The sequence below is a fragment of the Culex pipiens genome, chromosome 3 (assembly GCF_016801865.2).
Source record: "Culex pipiens pallens isolate TS chromosome 3, TS_CPP_V2, whole genome shotgun sequence".
In the NCBI taxonomy this organism is placed as follows: domain Eukaryota; kingdom Metazoa; phylum Arthropoda; class Insecta; order Diptera; family Culicidae; genus Culex; species Culex pipiens.
In genome coordinates, this window is record NC_068939.1 from 127,457,789 (window position 1) to 127,473,494 (window position 15,706).

General features: G+C 35.3%; 1 protein-coding gene across 8 annotated transcripts in view; it reads right to left on the reverse strand.

Moving 5' to 3' along the window:
• The window catches only part of LOC120428045 (uncharacterized), a 98,653-nt gene that overhangs the window by 49,408 nt on the left and 33,539 nt on the right, over positions 1 to 15,706 (reverse strand). The window contains exon 1 of one of the 8 annotated variants that reach the window (XM_039593009.2): positions 8,708 to 9,712. The exons of the other annotated variants lie outside the window; for them this stretch is intronic. The gene's annotated coding sequence lies outside the window, so the exon portion shown is untranslated. Of the gene's footprint in view, positions 1 to 8,707; positions 9,713 to 15,706 lie in introns of those variants that run through there. 8 annotated transcript variants of the gene reach the window in all.

The window sequence follows — 15,706 nt, forward strand, 5'->3', positions numbered from 1 at the left end:
TCAAAACCTCTTTTACGCTAATGGACCGACGTTTTACTTCCCCATCCGATAGAAGGCGTGATCAGGCAAATCTCGTCTCGAAAAATGCCACCGGGTCCGTCTGGGATTGAACCCAGGCCATACTGTGGTGAGAGGCAACTACGCTAACCACTGCGTCACCGGACCCGGCCCGGATTTATAAGATTCTTCGAAAAATCTGAATTTATTTAAAATCATTTTGAAATTTTAATTACATTTATTTTTAAAAATAGTTACTGGACTTAACAGATTCCTGAAAAAATCGCAATTTATTCAAAATCAGAATCTTAAGTGTGGCCAAATGGCCAATGGGAACTTGTTCTAAATAATCCGGATCAGGAAACTAGTTGACACTAGACATTTTAATTAAATTTATTTAAAAAAAAGTTACTGGATTTATGAGATTCTAATCATATCTAATCTAATCTAATCGAATCAGACCCTAAAAAATTATTTGACTTAATAAATTTCTGCAAAAATTCAGAATTTACATTAAATCAGAATCAGAAATGTGGCCAAGTGGCCAACCGGAACCTGTTTTAAATGTTGTTAAAATGTTGTCGAATATATTAGTTAGGATAATTTCAAAACTCACTAAAACGAATCTGAATTTATTTAAAATCAGATACTTTCTGATTCTTATTTTAAATAAATCAAGATTTTCTGCAGAATTCTTGTAAGTAGTGTAATTATTTTTAAAATAAATTTAATTAAAATTTCAAAATGATTTCAAATAAATTTAGATTTTTACAGGAATCTTATAAATCCAGTAACTATGTTTTAAAACAAATTTAATTATAATGTCAAAGAAATTTTAAATAAATTCTGATTTTAGAACAGGAATCTTATAAATTCCGTATTTTTTTTTTAAATAAACTTAATTAAAATGTCAAGTGTCATCTGGTTTCCTGATCCGGATAATTTAGAACAGGTTCCCATTTGCCACATTTATAAATCTGATTTTAAATAAATTCAGATTCATTTTAAGGAATCCTGAAAATTTCTTAACTAAAATATTTGACAATATTTTAACAACATTTAAAACAGGTTCCGGTTGGCCACTCGGCCAAATTTCTGATCTGATTTGTTTTCCAGGAATCTTGAATTTTGTCCACTGGTTCCCTGATCCGGAATATATAAACAGGGTCCGGTTGGCCATTTGGCTACATGTCTGAATCTAATTTTGATGAAATTTAGATTAATTAAAAAAAATTAAACTTATTTTTTTTATTTTAAATAAAATTGTCAAGTGTCCACTGGTTCCATGATCCGGAACATTTAGAATAGATTCCCGATGGCCACATTTCTGATTCTGGCTATGAATAAAATCAGATTTTTTTTCAAGGAATTTTGAAATTCTGGTAACTAAAACAACTTTTTAATAAATTCAATAAAAATGTCAAGTGACCACTGTTTCCCGGATCCGGGACAGTCAGAACAGGTTCCCATTGGCCCCTTGGCCATATTTTGGGATTCTGAAAATATAGAGTAGCAAAAAATGCTTCAACACCACATTTGTTTTTCTAAATTGTCTGACACATAGGAATTTTGAAAAAAAAACTGCTTAAATGTTTTCTAGTTTCCGGATCCGGATTGGCCAGAACCGGTTCTCAATGGCCACATTTTCGATAAAACACCTTCGGATATGCTTGGACAAACCATTTTTTGAGTTTGTATTGATTGTTTGAAGCAATAGTATGTTTTTTTCGCATAAAGAGCAACAAATTTCAAAATTTTGAAGATTTCGCACAATTTTGGCCAATAATCCGGATTTCCACCGGAACCGGTTACGGGAACCGACCAACGGGACCATATTTTGGGTTTTTCTAACAATTTACCGTCCAATGACACCAGAAGCATCTAAAAAGACCTAATAGAACTTAAGTTACAGTGAAAACAAAATAAAAAATATTTTTTCGACGGGGGGTGATTCATATGCAAAACTTCTGCATTGAATATCTCGAGCTAGGGTAACAATTAAGACATGGGCCAGGTTGCATTGTGTTCAGGAAGCCGATCCCTCGGGGAGTTTTTTGAATCGTCCTGCTAATAACAAAAAAAAATTTTTTGTTACGCTGTGTTATCCGAAGTTCCATACAAACCTTCGGATAATCGAAACTTCGAATAATCGAGGTTTCGGATAATCGAGTCTGGACTGTATTAGTTATTACAAAGATCTTTGTGCAACTTTTGAAAAATCACTCAGTGCGAATGAAGATTCGTTAATATTTTAAACTACAATTTTGAGTCTTAAAAAGCTCAAGAAACGATTTTGTATTAGAAGATTAAAAAAAAAATCAAAAGGTTTTATATAGTTCCGCAAAATAATGAGGCTACCTGAATAAATGTTTCATAGAATTAGTATGAATTGATTGTAACAAATTCAATACTTTTCATTTTAAATTTTGCCGCTATTGGCATAGTCAAAAAAAAACTCCCGGGTCCCGGGAATTCCCGGGAAATGGACAAATTCAACTCTCGATTCCCGGGAAATTGAAAATCTCGAGAATCGTCACCCTCTAGCCACGAGTCTTCCAGCTTCCAGCACAGAAACAGATCTCGCCTGAACGGATACTGCTGGGGTGTTGATGTGCTGCTGCAAGCCTTGATGAATTTCTTTAGAAATCGATCCTTGGTCCAAATCCAACAGCTCGCTGGTATTGATGAGAGCTCGCAGTTCCCGGCACCTTCTGGGGTAGCAATCGCCCCGACGAATCGTGGAAACCGTATTTTCAATGGCACCATCCCGTAATTTGCCTTCAACTTCCACTACACCACACTTTTTTCAAATTCTAGATTTTTTTCACAAAATGACAGCGAGAAAAATGTTGAACGTCCGAACCCGCGCACAGCTTTTTTCGATCCTCTTGTTCAATGTTATTATTGGTATCATGTATAACATGATGGGTTTTCTTACCACCCTTTTTACAATCTTCCGAACTTTAGTAAAAATCGTTTTTTTAGCATAACTTTTGAAGTAACTTAACTGCATATTTTTTAATAGCGACTTATGGGACCCCTAGACGGATCGAATGAGGTAAAAAACGGACAAAATCGGTTAAGCCAGTCTCGAGATAATCGAGTGACAATTTTTTGATCAACATCCCACCACACACACAGACATTTGCTCAGAATTTGATTCTGAGTCGATAGGTATACATGAAGGTGGGTTTAGGAGGTCTAATTGAGAAGTTCATTTTTCGAGTGATTTTATAGCCTTTCCGCAGTAAGGTGAGGAAGGCAAAATATGTAAAATGCTTCTACAAAAAACACAAAGAAAATCAAATTTTGATTGATACATTCTGAATCAAGATATGAATGTTTTTTTTTTCTAAAACAAACATGGCCGCCAAATGCCCGATCGGGAATGCTGCCTTTCAGAGCCTTAAGGAAGTTTATCTAACTTTAATGTTAAGTGAGTATAAGGATGTCTCATTCTTCTGTCTGTCTTCGAATCCCGCAGTGGATGCAAACATTGTATGGTTCTAGCGAATCGTATACTGGATTTCATCATTTTAATGCGATAATCATCCAAGTCCAAGTCCAAGTGATAATTGAGAGCAGAATCAACGCTTCCTGAACCTCAACTCTCAACTCCATGACAGCCGCCTATCTCAACCGCTCACCAGTGGACGGGGATAGAGGATTTGTAAGATAGGAATTAAAGATTTCATTTATTTTTTAAAAAGGATAAGGGAAATTCTCCACAATATCTTCAAGTAAGATGAGCTTCGAGTTGGACGGTTTTTTTTTTGTAAGATGAATGGTCTTACGAGCCACCCTAGGTAAGTGGTAACGACCTTTGCATTGTTGATAGCCTAAAACTCTTATTAAATGAATTATAAAAGTTTAGTTAAGAACTTCAATAGTAATACTAAACGATATTGGCTTAATTCCAAACGATTCTAAAACAAAAAGATTTTTGATTTATGTTATACATTAAGAGAAAGGTATTTGCAACAAGATTGAAGATCTGACAATCATATATGAGCAATTCCATGTCAAATAGGGAATCGGTTGTACCCGACCCTCTCCGATTTCAATGAAACTTTGTAGACATGTTATCCTACGCTTATGTAAGCCATTTTTGTGTATATGGAGCCAGTTACACTCGATAATGACATTTGAGAAGGGCGTAAGTGTTTTAAATATTTTTGTATTTCGTAATTTAAATATTGCTGTATCTCGAAGCCGTTGCATCGTATCAAAAAGTGGTCAAAGACAAACTTGTAGGAAATTTGACGGGCTTTCCAAAAAAATAGACTGAAAGAAAAAAATCGTCACTTTTATGAGATTTTTTGATTTTTAAGTTTAAAAGTCAAATTTGAAGGTGAACCCACGTTTTTTTTCGTTCAAAATTTTTGTGAAAATAGCCTAAGATGTTACAAAAAGACTCACGAAAAATGCAGGATGAAGCAACTCACCTAAAAAAATACAAAAATCATTTACTGAAACTGTTTTTTTTCAAAAGTGCTCTAAACATCAAAATTTTCAAAAACCGAACACGAGAGTCGATTCTCCAGACAATTTTACATAAAAGTCTCCATATTGACCATTGTCCTAAGTCCAATCCTTGTGAAGTTACAGCGGTTTTAAAAATAAAAATGTTGAAAAAATAGGTTTTTTGATGGTTTTTGGCAATTTCTATATGGTTACATCTTCCCATAAGATTGTCTTTGACCACATTTCAGTTGGAAGTATGTGCTTACAGATAAAAGCTAGTTACATTGCTCATAACTGAACACAGAATATGTTTTTCAGTGTAGTTTACTGGATGGCAGTAACCTGGATGGTAAATTAGCTTAAATCATCAAAAAAAACTAGGAGAGGGTTGAGAAAAAAGAACCTAAAAAATTCATGTTTTGGGCTGGAATTGCTCATATGTAAAAAGTTTTGAGCACTTGAGTGTTAACTATACACTTTTTTCAAATCTTAATTTTTTTTAATTAAAATTATGACCAGTTTTTATTTTCATACAAAAATCATTTAAAATCGATTGCAATCTATTTGCATGTATATTGAATAACGTTTATTTATGCATTTTCAATCAGAATAGACACGTCTAGGCTTTATACAAACTATGATTTTTTTGAATGCAAAACCTTAAACCTTAGGGTTTCGAAAGGCAGGAAGTGTCGATGCTTCACCTTTTTAAGAAGATAAGGGAACATCTCCACGATATTATTTCAAAATTATGACATTAACAAAACTGTAAAATTGTATAAAACAAATAATTTCAGCTGAAACTTGACGTTTAGCGTAAACTACGTTGGCATACAATCAGAATAAAGCTTTACAGATAAATTCAGTATCTTCATCTGGGGCGAGTTGGGACCACTGTTTTAGCCGTGTTATTGCACAATGTTTGGATTTTTTTTATTGATTTCTGATAGAACAGGTATAGAAGAACACAAATCGTGCATCGTACAGGTATTCGCGCATTTGTGAATACATCATTTTTTACTCAAATTTATTGCTGAAATTTATTAAATTTATTAAAACATGTACAGCAAATTCTTTACATGGTGCAACTTTAAACTGAAACCATTTGAAGCAAATAATTATAAACGCTGATTAGGATTCAGCGGGAAACTAATAATTAACATAAGCTAAAATATGCACGATTTTCCAACAGATCGTAATTGCCCTCAGTACGCTAAAAGTAAATCTGATGAATGAAATTACTATAACTGTAACCATGTAGGAGTAACTACTCTGTGTGGAGGAAGAGATTTTCTTCAACCATGAATAAATTATCCCGGTCAGTGTACTGGTCTGTGGGCTCCGGTTCTGGTGATATTTAGTCAGTTGGGCAATAGCAACTTTATTCATAACACTTTCTCTAGTTAGTTACATTGGCCGGATTAGCTTTGCTAGGTAAGAGGTGGATGATGGAAAGGGCACTTATTTCTGGAATTTTATAAGTGGTCTGTGAATCTGTCATGAAAGCTGTACCAATTGAAGTGAAATTCATTTTCAAAAACTGTGTAATTGTTGATATTAAAAGAATCGTACATCACAGAGATAATCACTTAAAAGTGGGAAAAAACGGCTCTTCTCCCCCTCTCTCCTGCGTGAGATAAATTATGGACCTCGTGTAATTGCCATGAATACTTTACAGCAGCTGATCCCACCGCTGGACGAAAAATGGCCGCGGGCACTGGAAAAATGGCCTTGACCGAGACCCCGGTCGTGCTGACGGACGGAACATGGTAATCCTTGCAGGTGCTAACCCTTGATGCATTAAAGGGTGGGAAAATTCTTTTTTTACAACTTTTGATTTCAAACGTCCATGAAATGATGTCTTTTGAATTTCTTACTTCAATCTCAAATCAGATATTCCGAGAGATTGAGCATGAATCTGCACGTATGCTGTTGGGTACTGAATCGAAACCATTGCAGACCTGCTGTCAGCACATGGGGGTAATATACGAGGGACATGCTTTTGCCGCAGTGAACAAAAATGGAAAACCGAGAAAAAAAAACACTTTCGCTGATGAAAATCCGAAAAGATGAGATAGTTTCTCGTGTTTGGACGACAAAAAAGTGTCACAAATAAAATCAACATGTTCCGTTAGCGATTGATATGTTTGTTGAATGCAATATTGCACACAAGGTTCGAAACTTTGAACAGACGTTGTTCGTAATCGGGATGCACGCTTCTTAATGTGCGCAAAGTCGGTCATCGGCGTCAATTGATGACTCGATTCCGACTGATAAGGTTTTTTGTTTTGATATAGTAAAGCAAACGCAATCTCGTAGTCCAGATGAGAAAAGCATGGACTAGCATGCGGTTTTCACCGCAGTCAACATCTTATTGATTGAAATCTGTTCGGCAAACAAATATTCCACCGATTCAATTAGTAAGGAATTAGGTTTCCAAACAGTTGTGCAATTCCAGATCCCAGCAATGGGACTTTGGTGAATTGCAATTTACCTCCTCAATTAAATGCAAACAAACCGGTGAACTTGAGTGGGTTTCATTGTCTGAAAATATGTGTTTCTGTCTATAGATGCCTCAAGTCGAACTAACTCTAACTAATGGATTCAGATTGGACGGAAAATCAGGTCACATCAATAGTCTGGTGTCGTCGATTTCAGGGAGAGGTGCGCGGTGAAATGGGATTCGATTTTGATCGATTGTATATTCAAATCAAGGGTTCCGTCAATTGGGGCGATCCGGGACAACAAACTCAATAAAGACAGTCGTTTTTAGAAGCATTTGAAAACATCAATTTTGAATATCTGTCCCGATTCTTCCCAGATGACGGTCCTGATTTTGGGTTCAAAATATACACCCAAAGGAAAAATATATCTCAAAATCTGCAACAGTGGATTTGCTGCAGAAAATGTCACATTTTATAACATTTTTTGCAGCAAGCCCGTAGATCATTTTTGCCCGCGTGTAAACATTTCAGTGATCTGCAGTTCTCACCAACACATATAATGCTGGCCCGTTCCCGAGCAACACTCCAAAGAGAAGAATATGTTGGTGCTCTTTCACTCACATTTCATCAAGCGTCCATGGCGCGGTGGTAGCGTGTCGGATCAATAACCAAGAAGTTGGTGGTTCAATCCTCGTTCTGTTAAGGTTTTTTTTTGTGAAATACAACCAAAAAGCCGTCGGTAATGTCGATAATTGTCAGTAACGGGCAAAATTGTCATATTCTCATATCGCAAAAAATGCATGAAGACAGTTTTCATGCAGATTCTGATATAATTTCATGCCACCATGCATCACAATCATACCGCCGTTTGGGTGTACTAAAAACTTACACAGTGCATGAAATTGCAGGTTGATAACGTGGAACTGAGAAAATCTCATTTATCACAAAATTAAAATTTAATAGGTTATTTTTCAGAAACCAGCAATTTGATCAACAATAGAAAAAATGAAAAAAACAAATGAAATGTAGAAAGCTTTCACACATTTTCGATAAAATTTGTTTGGGATGCTTTTTTCCATAAATCATTTTTAAATTGATAAAAACTGTTTTTTCGAAAAAAAAAAATCAGTTCAGTTCAGTAGGCATCAATGCCTTAAAAATATATTTTTTTTAAGTATAAAAAATACGATTTTAGAGAGATAAACTTTTAGTGATTAAGATTTAAAAAATCGGGGAATATTGTTTTCCGTGTACCTGTTTTTTTTTCAGAATAGTTCTAATCATAACCTACAATTTTACGCAAAATACTGAATCGATCATAAAACCCCTTTTCAAGATACAGATTTTCGAAGATTCTTATGACAAATTTGTCTGATGATATTAACATAGAGAAAGCATTGACAAAGTTTCAGCCAACTCAAAAATGCATAGAAGTGTCGATGTTCGAAAACGTAGAGAATAACTCAGTTTTGTCTTTATTCGAATACCCTAAAAAGTCGTCAAACCTCAGTTTCTAACTTTCTTTGAAATTACCCCAAAAACCAAGCTAAACTAAATAAAATAAATTTCTGTTGAAGCGCTTTGCCCGAAACAATTGAATTTAATTATTTTTTTCCACGATGGGCACCGTCTACACAGAAAAAAGGGAAAATCATGAACAAGCGTTCATGAATATTGGAACCACGAACAAAGTGTTCAAATTCCATGGTACGTTTTTGAAATCAGCAGAAAGTTCCAGAACCCGCGGTTTCACGCAATTTATTTGCCCACCTCTGCGAATAATGGTACAAGATAATAATTACCATGACAATAGCAGTACTCCCAGTTATCATCGTGGTCACAAATTATTTCCACTTCGAGTTGAGCCTTTTCTTCTTTCCAAAATTATCCTCCACTTTGCCGTCAAAGAACAATACCGAATTACGTTCGCAGTTAACAAAACACTGGGAAAAATCTACACTGTAAACAAACGCACTGTAATTCAATCACGGACCCACACACTGTTGAAAATTGTCGCACCACAAATATGACTACGATTTCATTTTTTTTTGTTTTTTTTCCTCAATCTACTTTGTTATAAAATGCGTTGTTATTTTCTTCGATGGGGGATATAATGTTGAAAAATTCCCTTAAATCACGATTTTCTCAGATTTGTGACGCAATGACAGGAACGATCGCCACTCGAATAATCCTTTCGGGGTCAAATTGACACCGGCGCGGCGTTGACATTTCGCAACTCGGGCTACTTTTTGGGCACAATTTTGCAATATTTCTTTTGCGCGGCGTCGTAATTTTTCTTTCCTACAATACACAAAACAAGGAACACACACCCGAAATAATAACCGTTTCGCGCACACGGTCTATTTTTATCGCTGGGGTGACTTTCTCAGATGTTGGGGACCTCGCGGTAGACACCCGGGGGAACGGCCGGCACACGGGATTCGGTTTTGTTTGCAAACAAACGCGTTGGTCACTGGCCTACGGTTTTGTTTTTGAACGAAAATAATTTTTCCGCTGACGGCACCGCGTCTTGACGCACCGCCGACTTGCACCTTAACGACTTCTTGAGCTAGAACACCGACTTAATCCAGTGATCGCGATCGTCAGCGACAAAGGAGAAACCTGTCGTTCAACACCGACTTTCCCAGTTCTCCCGCTTCCTTTGTTCTGGGATCGATCAACCACAAACTTCCAGAACTTCCACCTTCAGACACTTGATCCAGCGATACGCGCGCGCGCGCTCCCGAACCTACAACCTTGCAGAGCTGTTGATTTGTGGACTCCTCGACGAGTACTGAATCCCGCTGGTTAGCTCAAGTTCCCGCAAAGCTGAGCGGAGAATCGTCGCGGTCGACATAGCCGACAAAGAAGGTCCCCTCTATCAATAATGGTTGATGGTATCAGTAGGCGCGCACGAGACGCGGTCCACCACTCACAGCCTGCTGGGAGTCGGACGACTCAGAGATGATCTACACGGGGAGAACTCGCTCAAAGAGAAGCGCCTCTAGGACTAAGGATTAAGCGTGCCCTCGCGGAGATGGTCCGATTAAGCCCAACTAGATGAACAGTGAGAGAAAGAGCGCGCGCTCAGCTGAGTCAGCGCGAGTGACTTGCTGGTGTTTGTTTGTTCTCGGGAAGAAGCTTCTGAGCCAGTGGATGGATGGTGTTGCATTGTTGTAGAGAACGGGAAGCTTGTGTTGCGATAGAAACATATGCCAGAGATACCATCGTGACTAGGGTGCCGGAACACTGCCCGGAAGAGGAAGAAAGCTTAAACAGCTTGAAGCACCTGGCGTCTCCATCGGATCTTTTGCATTTACGAAACCTACACTGGGGATAATATTGGGCCAAAATGACGTTTCTACGATGTAAGCTGTAATACATCAAAATCCAGCTAATGAAATTTAATTCGGTAGGAGGAGTTACGTTTTTATCACAAATTTTGTTTTTTTTTTGGAAGTTGTTTAAAGTTGAGGTTAGCTTTCGAACAAAAACAATCATTTCAAATAAATTTTGTAACTACTTGAAAATTTTTTAAATACCTTGACTACCAACCTGCATCTCGTCACTTGTGTGCTATCTTATGACAACGACCATTTTGGTCGAACATGAGTTGATGATGAAACTCTTGTAGCTTTATTCTGATTCTAGAAATTCATTTCCGTTTCCCGGATTTCACAATATGACATAGACCAGGCCTGCCCAACGTCCGGCCCGCGGGCCGGATCCGGCCCGTGAAGCCATTTCATCCGGCCCGCGACGGCTTTTTAAAATATTTCTATGACCGGCCCTTAAGGCTGTTCATGAAGTATTAAATAAATAAAATTATTGCATGAATTGAAAAATTAAGCTGGAGATCAAATTTTAACATATTATAAGAACATTTTTCATGTTTGAATTTAATTCTTATAATTTTTATATTGATATTTTTCAACAAACTTTTAAATTGTGCAGGAAAACAAAATAATCCATTTCGTAAAATTGTGAAATTTATGAAAAAACTTGGATTGTTGTCTTAAAATTTACAAAAAGAGACTAAATGTTATTTCTTTCAGTTTCAACTGCTTCAATTTGAAGTTTTTTTCTATTTTCTTTTTTTTTTAATAAATAAGCAAGCAAAACTTAGGTATTTTTCCAGAACAACTAAAAAAAGTTTTTAAAAAAGTTTTTCCAAAAAGTTTAAAAATCAAATTATTTTTTTTTAAATAAATAAGCAAGCAAAACTTAGGTATTTTTCCAGAACAACTAAAAAAAGTTTTTTCAAAAAGTTTAAAAATCAAATTATTCATACTGAAAATAGATCGCTGGAAATATTTTTAAAATATTAAAAAATGTTTCAAAAACTTCAAAAATTGCAACGATTCGGATGTGATATTTGATTGCAATCGTCAAAAACAATATCTATACAATTTTAAACAAACAAAAATTAAAATAAGTCAAATAAACACAATTTTGAATGTAATCTCTGTTTTTCATTTTTAAAATCAAGATGTATGAATCATATTCGCAACACTAGTTCTTTTATGTATTTGCTTTTAAAGAACCCAATCATATGAAAATTGAAAAAAAATGTGTTTGCTTTTCAACTTTTATCAAATAATAATTCCGGCCCGCCACTGCTTCAGTAAAATCAGACCTGGCCCGCAGGGCTAAAAGGTTGGGCACCCCTGACATAGACCAATTTATCATCAAAATGATCGTACTTGAATGTTAAAAAATAAAACATTTGTGAATTTTTTGTAATTCGAGCGAAATATTGAATATTTGACTTTTTTAAAATGTTAGTCTTGATTCCAAAATTTTAAAAAATATTTGTTTCGGTAGGATCAGAAAATTTCACAAGTGTTATTGTTTTTACTTTGACCATTAGTTTCTGAGATATTGGTAAACTTATCGGAAATTGGATGATCTTTCCGGTAAAACTATTACCGATACTAAAATATCAAGTCTATCATATAAACGTTACTTAATCATAAAGCGAATATACTACAAAACCTCAAAAAAAGTGTATAAATAACACTAATTTTATCAAAATATCTGAGATCCGGCCTAAAAAAAGTGTAATAAAAAGATCTCTTGATTACCCACTCAAAGATAGGTCACATGGTAGATCCGGACAACGTTTTCATCAAAATATGTGAGATCCGGCCTCTAAAAAGTGTATAAATAACACTTAAGTGGTTATAACTTTTGATAGGGTTGTCAGATCTTCAACGTTTTGGGCTCGTTGGAAAGGTCTTTTGAATACCTTTCTTAAAATATATAGCATGACGAGTTTTCTTACAAATACCACCCAATTTACAATCTTCCAAAGTTTAGCTAAAATCGTTTTTTTGGCATAACTTTTGAAGTACTTTTCTAAACTTCATAATATTAACTAGGGTCTTGTGGGACCCCAAGACGGATCGAATGAGACCAAAACGGTCCAAATCGGTTCAGCCAGTCCGGAGATAACCGTGTGCATATTTTTCGGTGCACGGGCTTACAGACATACACACGCATAAACATTTGTTCAGAATTTGATTCTGAGTCGATAGGTATACGTGAAGGTGGCTCTACGAGGTCGAATAAAGAAGTTCATTTTTCGAGTGATTTTATAGCCTTTCCTAAAAAAAAAATGGCATAAAACCACAAAAAAAACCAAATCCCCCTGTTTTTTCAACATTTTAATTTTTAAGACCGCTGTAACTTCACAGGGATTGGACTTAGAATAATGGCTAATATGGAGACTTTTATGCAAACTTGTTTGGAAAATCGAATCCAGCTATTGGTTTTTGATTATGACGATCACTTAAAAATACAGTAATTATAAATAGTTTATGTTTTTTTTTATTAGACCAAAAATTGCGAAAAAAACAAAACAAAAAACGATTCATCACCTTCAAATGTATGCTTAAAAATCTTAAGAAGTGGCATGTTTTTTTTTCAGTGTATTTTTTTCCAAAAAGTCCGTCCAATATCCTACAAGTTTGTCTTTGGCCATTTGATTTGATGCAACGCCAAAGTGGGCAAAAACGGATGAGAAAATGGATCTATTGATACCGTCAGTTTCTGCCTATCAAAAGTATCATTTTTAATGGAAAAAATACAAGGAATCGATTGGTGATACTCTTATTAGCGGCGAATGAAGGGAAGTGGTCCATCTTACCCCATTTAACCTTTTTTGGGGTGTTTTTCTCGAATATCTTCTACTGCAGTAGGTTGCCGCACATCTAAAGTATCTTATTTTAAGTAAAACCACGAGAAATCGATTGGTGACACTCTCAATGGTGTCAAATGACGGCAAGGGCCCATTTTGCCCCATTGACCCTTTTTTTAAATGTGTTTTTCTTTATTACCTTGAATTGCTGTAGTTTTCTACAATTTTAAAGTATGTAATTTTATATATCAAATAGCGAGGAATCGATTTGTGACATTGTTTATGAAAGTATTATGAAAGTATTTTTTTTTGTAAAAAAATGAAAAATCGATTTGTGACACTCTCATTGGTGGCACATATCAGCAAGGGTCCATTTGCCCCATTTACCCTTTTTTAATGTGTTTTCATTTATATCTTGAAATGCCGTAGTTTCCTACAGTTTTAGAGTATGTTATTTTATGTAGAAAATCACGAGAAATCGATGTGTGATATTTTCATTGCAGGCAAATCACCAAATCACGGCAAGGGTCCAATTGTGAAAGGTGTGAAAAACACTTAAAGAAAGAGTAAATGGGACAAAATGGGCCCTTGTCACCATTTTCCGCAAATCAGAGTGTTCCCCATCGAATCCTCGTGATTTTCTGCATAAAATATCATTGTTTTTAAAAATTAGTAAACCACGGTAATTCAAGATATTAACGACAACACATAAAGGGGAAGGGGGGATGGGGAATTTAACATTCGGAAATATTTTTTTGTGTGTAGATTTTGATGGGGCAAAATGGGCCCTTGCCGTGATTTGCCTTCAACGAAAATATCACAAATCGGTTTCTCGCGATTTTCTTCTTAACATACTTTAAAACTGTAGGAAACTACAGCAATTCAATATATAAAATAAAAAATTTTTAAAAATGGTAAATGGGGCAAAATGAGCCCATGCTGATATTTGCCGCCAATGAGAGCGTTAACAATCGATTTCGCGTGATTTTCTACATAAAATTACATACTTTAAAACTGTAGGAAACTACAGCAATTCAAGATATTTAAAAAACACATAAAAAAGGGGTAAATGGGGCAAAATGGGCCTTGCCGTCATTTGACACCATTGAGAGCGTCATCAATCGATTTCTCGAGATTTTTTTTACATAAAATAAGATACTTTAGAAGTGCGGCAAACTACGGCAGTTGAAAATATTCGAGAAAACACCCCAAAAAAGGCGAAATTGGGTTAAATGGGCCACTTCCCGTAAAATTGGATCACTGCATTTTTTTAAGTTAATGATGGGAAAATAATTCGAATGATAGTGATACGGAAATTGTAGGCTAGTTTTGGAAATTTTTATTTCTGGGTTGACCCATCAGGCCTGAAAGGGTAAAACTGCTTATTTTAAAACTTTAGTCGTGCCAGAACTCCCTGTTTCCTTTTAAGTAAAACCCTTATATAAAGTATACTTAGAAAACATTTTGTCAGTTGTGTGCTATTTTGTGACAACGACCATTTAGTACTTTTCAAGAAAATCGATTTTTAAAGTTTGTTAGTAAATAATTTCAAAATTATGAATGATAGAGCCAAGCTTTTTGAAGCAATCGGTTTGTATACTATCGCTTAACAAACGCTCCAAGTTTCAACTAATTTGGTTACACCAGTTAAAAGATATAGTAAATTAAGTAAACAAAAATCTGAAAAGCTCGTGTGTTTCGAAAGTAAAATTGTACTACGTGTCACAAGTGTGCGCAGAATTCCCATACAAACTAAAATAGGCTTAAATCAATAGTTTAACCGACTAAATCAGTATATTTTCAAAAACAAAAGGTTTCATTGCCTTAGAAAGTTTGTGTGTACATAAATGTGTGAAAAACAAGAAAAATTTTCCACATTTTCCAACAACATGTATGACGTGTCACAAGTGTGCACGACCATTTTGATGATAAATTGGTCTATGTCACAAGTGTGTATTGTGATATCCGGGAAACGGAAGCAAGTTACCAAAATCGGGTTAAAGCATCTTGTAGTGTTTGTTAAGTATAGTAAAACGTCATCATTAACTTATTTTCGACCAAAATGGTCTATGTCACAAGATAGCACACAGTTGACGATTTGTTTCGAGATCCTGTCACGTCTCAGAGAAACATTTTTTCTTTCATTACTTACTAACCAATCCCAGCTCAGTCGACTTACCTGTGGATGATAAAAGAAACAAAAGAAAATCGATTAGATTGATAAGCAAATTGTCATTGCGAACTACCGCAATCATGACAACAATTAAAAAATTTAAATTTGGAAATCGATGTTTATAATTTTGAGTCTCGTCTAATCGAAACCAATCAAAAGTTTACTCTCCCTTCAATACATAAGATCCAACTCAACCTACACAGGAAAAATAATGTTAAAATTTGTAAGGTGTAAAATTGGAAGGACTAATATAACCTCTTTTATGATGTAATATTACCAAAATTCAGACTAAAAAAGTGGCACAGAATGGTGGTAAATTTTTTTTAGATGGACAATTACACATTTTTTTTCTGACATAATAAAAGATGTATTCATTCCAGAGTGATATTACCATGATTTTTTTTATTGTGTAGTTGACTGTACTCTTCAATTTTCAAGTGACAGGACACCTATTTTGAAACTTAAATGACACATGTAACACAGCCAGCA